At 33.9% G+C, this 4,549-nt stretch overlaps 1 long non-coding RNA gene across 1 annotated transcript; it reads left to right on the top strand.

The window, feature by feature from the left end:
* Nucleotides 1-841: 841 nt before the first annotated feature.
* LOC140851573 (uncharacterized) lies at nucleotides 842-1,318 on the top strand. Its single transcript, XR_012134313.1, has 3 exons — nucleotides 842-945; nucleotides 1,046-1,138; nucleotides 1,217-1,318. It is a non-coding gene; the product is annotated as an uncharacterized lncRNA (long non-coding RNA).
* Nucleotides 1,319-4,549: the final 3,231 nt, after the last annotated feature.

Genomic DNA, 4,549 nt, shown 5'->3' with positions numbered 1-4,549 from the left:
GATTCGGAGGAGTATTTATACATCAAGAAAGATACGAATATTGATGAGTAGATTTATATTCTTCATTCAATCTTCTCATGCTATAATGGTATGCGATATAATTATATTCATTAAAATATTATTTGATTTTTATTATTATTATTTAATATTATATTTATTTATATCTCAATTATTGTAGATATGGCATCAGGAGACAGATGACGACGTTCACGTTCACAGTCTACCTCAGAGGTTGAGGCATCTTTACCGATCTTCGTTGCCACACCGGCTCCACTGTCAAAAGGTCCTGCACTGACAGGTCCCAGTGAGGCGGGTCCCAGTGAGTGTAACATTATATTTTTAAAATAATAAAATTTTATTCTTTTATTTGGATCATACTAATAATTTATTTATTATTATTTTAGACCGATCTTCATTGGTAGTGAGGTGAGGGTGAGGTCTATCGAAGAACCTCGCTCTAGAGTATTGAAGATGCAAGCATCCGAGACAGCATCTCCGGATCGAGATACCAGTCGACTACAACAGACCCATTAGGGGATGGTGCGAGCCATGGCAGACTGAGCTGGGCATCATATGCCATCGTTATGCTCCCGTGATGCTCTTCGATTGGCGTCATGTTCTACTGGCTCAGAGAGAGATTTTGTACACCCACTTATAGGTAAAATAAATTATATTATAAATATTTTATTTGCATAGTTTTTTTCTAATATTTGTTATTGATAGGGTGTATTCGACATTATTGATTTTGAGGAGGATCGTATGAGGCGAGCCGTGGATACTCATTTATCATTGCATTTTAGGGATTATCGCCGTCACATACATTAGCATTGGTACCATGTGGTGCAGGATCATGGAGAGTAGGCAGCGTGGCAGCAGCCCTATGACAGCATCACTATGGATGATTGGACTGTCATATGCCGGCATTACGAGGATCCGGCATATCAGGTTATACATCCAAACTTCTTCTTTTTTTAGAGTTTAATGATTGGATCATTTATTCTTAAATTAAATTTGTTATCTACTAATTTTATTGGTAACTATATAGAGAAGATGTGCCCAGAACATCGTGAATCGGGCGAGACAGACCGTGCCGCATTATGGAGGTTCGAGGTCGTTCGCTCGTCACATGAAGCACATGGTAGGTAATTTTAAATTTTTAATTAGCATATAATTCTGTAGTTATTTAAAATTTTTTTAATTAATTCTCAAATTATAGAGAGATGTTGAGAGTGGCGAGCTTCCTGGTAGGATCGATATCTATCAGCGGACCCACCAGCGATGGTCAGGAGAGTGGACGACGGGGAGCCAGGAGCTTTTTGTAAGTTTTTTCAATTATTTTTTTATTTACAGTCTGATTTTTATTATAAAATTAAAATAGCTATAACTTTAATTTTCAGAACCGTATGACAGACATGAGATTCCAGCCTATCCTGAGGACTCAATCACACCCACAGATGCTGAGATCTGTGATCAGATGCTTAGTACGAGATCCTGTTATGTTAGGAGTTTAGGGTATGAGATCACTGTTCCCTCATCGTCACGCTCATCTAGGGCTGACATCCATTTTGCATGCGAGGTTCGACTGACGGAGGTGCAGAGGCAGGCTGAGCAGTGAGCTCAGGAGTTGGTTGCATGCATCGATGAGTATCAATAGCTCCAGATCCAGATGATGGAGCGGATGACATAAATGGAGTGACAATATAGCTGATGAGGCAGCAGTAGGTCAGTCCGAGCTCTTTTGAGTGCTCTCCTTCTCCACCTCATTTTTCAGATGCCGACGCTTGACGGCTTCTTCATATACTTTTTTATTTTTATTTAAATTTTTTTATACTTTTAATTTAATATAATAAAATAATAAAATTTATCTATCTATTTATTGTATAAATTTTTTATTTTAATTTGTTATTTATAAAATATATTATGGATATAAATTTAAAAAATATATTCACATATTATTTTTTAAAAAATATGATTAAATTATTAGCGATGAAATTATTTTTGATGAAATATTGATCGCAAAAAATATTTTAGTATGATAATTTAATTTTTTAATAAATATAAAATTATTAAAATTTTACATATAATTAATAGTGATGAAAAATTATTCATCGTAAATAATTATTAGCGATAAAAATTTTCATCACAATTACCTTATTTACGATATAAGATTTTCATCGCCAATATTATTTAATTTTATGTTCTAAAAAAAATTTATTAAATTAATAGCGATGAAAAATTTTCATTGCAAAAAATATTTTTTATGACAAAAATTTTTCGTCGCTAAAAGTTTTTAAAAAATTTATTTTAAAAAATATTTTAATTAAATTAATAGTGACAAAAAAAATTTCATCGCTATTAATATTTTATTTTTTAATGACGTTATAATTCATCGTAAATATTTTTTTATGATTAAAATTTTTGATGAAAATATTTAACGATGAAAATTATTCTTCACAAATATCATTTATTAGCGATGAAATATTTTTTTCATCATAAAATATTATCAACGACGTGATTATTTACGATGAATAATTAGCAATGAATATTTTATCGCTAATAATTATTAGCGACGAAAATAGATTATTAGCAATAAAAATTTTTTATCGCTAATAACCTGTTTTATTGTAGTGGATATATCCATCTCAAATGATGTACCACGGCAGTTGAAATATTATGAAAAATCGAACAGTAACCCGCCAACATCTAATGAGAATATCAGAATCCCACCCAAGTAGAGGCAATCGAGAAGCAATGTAAGATTAGATCGACTGCCAAGCTCCCTTAAAAAGAGAACCAGCCGATCCTCTCTCCCATCTATGGCCATATCGATATGACCATACCATGCTCTCTAAAATCGATAGGTCACTGTTGATTCATGTCCCTCACTGTCGGACAAATAAAGCTATAACCATCGCTAAAATCCTTTTTGATCATCATCTTTTTTTAATCTGATCCCATACATCCACACCATCCATATAATGACACATCACTGCCCTCCTAAACCAACATCACACTCTTCTTTAATAACCCTTTAACCTTATGCTAAACAGGCCCATTCTGCCCCATTCCTTTTTTTTTTTTTGCATGCGCATCTCTTCTAATAGAAAATGGCATGAGAGATGAGAGCTTCTACACATCCAGCCGTCCAATCCAGACCTTGCCTGCACGCGTCTCTCTTGTGATAGGGAAAGAGATGAGAGAGTAGAGCGAGCCGCTGCAGCATCTCTCACCCATTTAATCTAGGTGACTGTCTTTTTTTCAGATAGAATATAATTTTTTTGCTATATGGTAGGTGCACACCATCTATCTCTCTAGTTATGCAACACATGGAATCGTAGATAAGCGATGCTTGTCACATTGAGAATGTCGTGGTCTCAACTTTAATGTATTGTATATATTGGAGAATAGAGACTATTGTCAACATGCATCTCAGTTTTCAGAATTGATATTGTTAAGAAAATTATACCCTTTTTTCATAACAATTCCATAACAAACTCTATGATATCAATTCACATACCTGATGTGATGCCAAAAATCCTTTAATCTTTAAAACCTCCCTGGATATATAGCAAAAAAATAGTATCTAGAAGCAAGTGGTATGTTCCTTTAGCCAGACTATATGTCACACCCCTGATCCGAGATTGTTGAATCGAGGGTCGCGGCAACCGCCGCATACTCATGAAGAACTCTCTCCATGAGCATGCAAGGCATCTCATCACGATATCAATGATCGCAGCGGAATAGATTTAAATAATTATTATTCAACTTTAATTCAAGTAATTAAATCAAATGTCTTACATCCAATAAAATTTTTGCTAAAAAAAATAAAAATAATAGATCTAAGTTCAATGAAGTTGACAATGTTAAATCTCGCCTCTAAAAGCTCTGTCCCAATATTTCTTCCCACGCTCGAAATTAATTATCTGAATCTGAAAAATAGAAAGAAAGATAATGAGCCAGACAGCCCAGTAAGTAACAAGTATCTCTACCAGATATTTCAGATATTATCTAAATTTCAAGAATAATGCTGCAAATAAATATAAGAGTATATTTCATGCTGATTTAATACAAATCAAATATTTTCAAATATTCACATATAATATAATCATAAATCCGATTCGATTCAAAATACTCGTAACTCAACAGTCTTGACTATGACCAACGTTTAACCCCCATTGGCGGGGTCCACAGAATACCAGCGCACAACCCCCACTGGCAGGGTCCACAAATACCAACGCACAATCCCCACTGGCAGGGTCCACAAACACCAGTGCACAACCCCCACTGGCAGGGTCCACAAATACCAACGTATAATCCCCATTGGCAGGGCCCATTGAAACATAGTTAGGCTGAGAGCATAAATCCGATCTATATCAAAATACTGTACCATAATATGTCATAATTTTTCACTAAATATGTGCATAAATCGATATACCATAACATTTCAAAAACACTTTTCTTTCAAAACATAATTTCATAAATCATGCATAATTTCAGAGAATAATTATTTATTTTCAGAATAAATATGGAATATCTTGATAAGATGAAT

The sequence above is a fragment of the Elaeis guineensis genome, chromosome 9 (assembly GCF_000442705.2).
Source record: "Elaeis guineensis isolate ETL-2024a chromosome 9, EG11, whole genome shotgun sequence".
Lineage (NCBI taxonomy): Eukaryota > Viridiplantae > Streptophyta > Magnoliopsida > Arecales > Arecaceae > Elaeis > Elaeis guineensis.
This window is presented reverse-complemented; position numbering and strand designations above follow the sequence as displayed.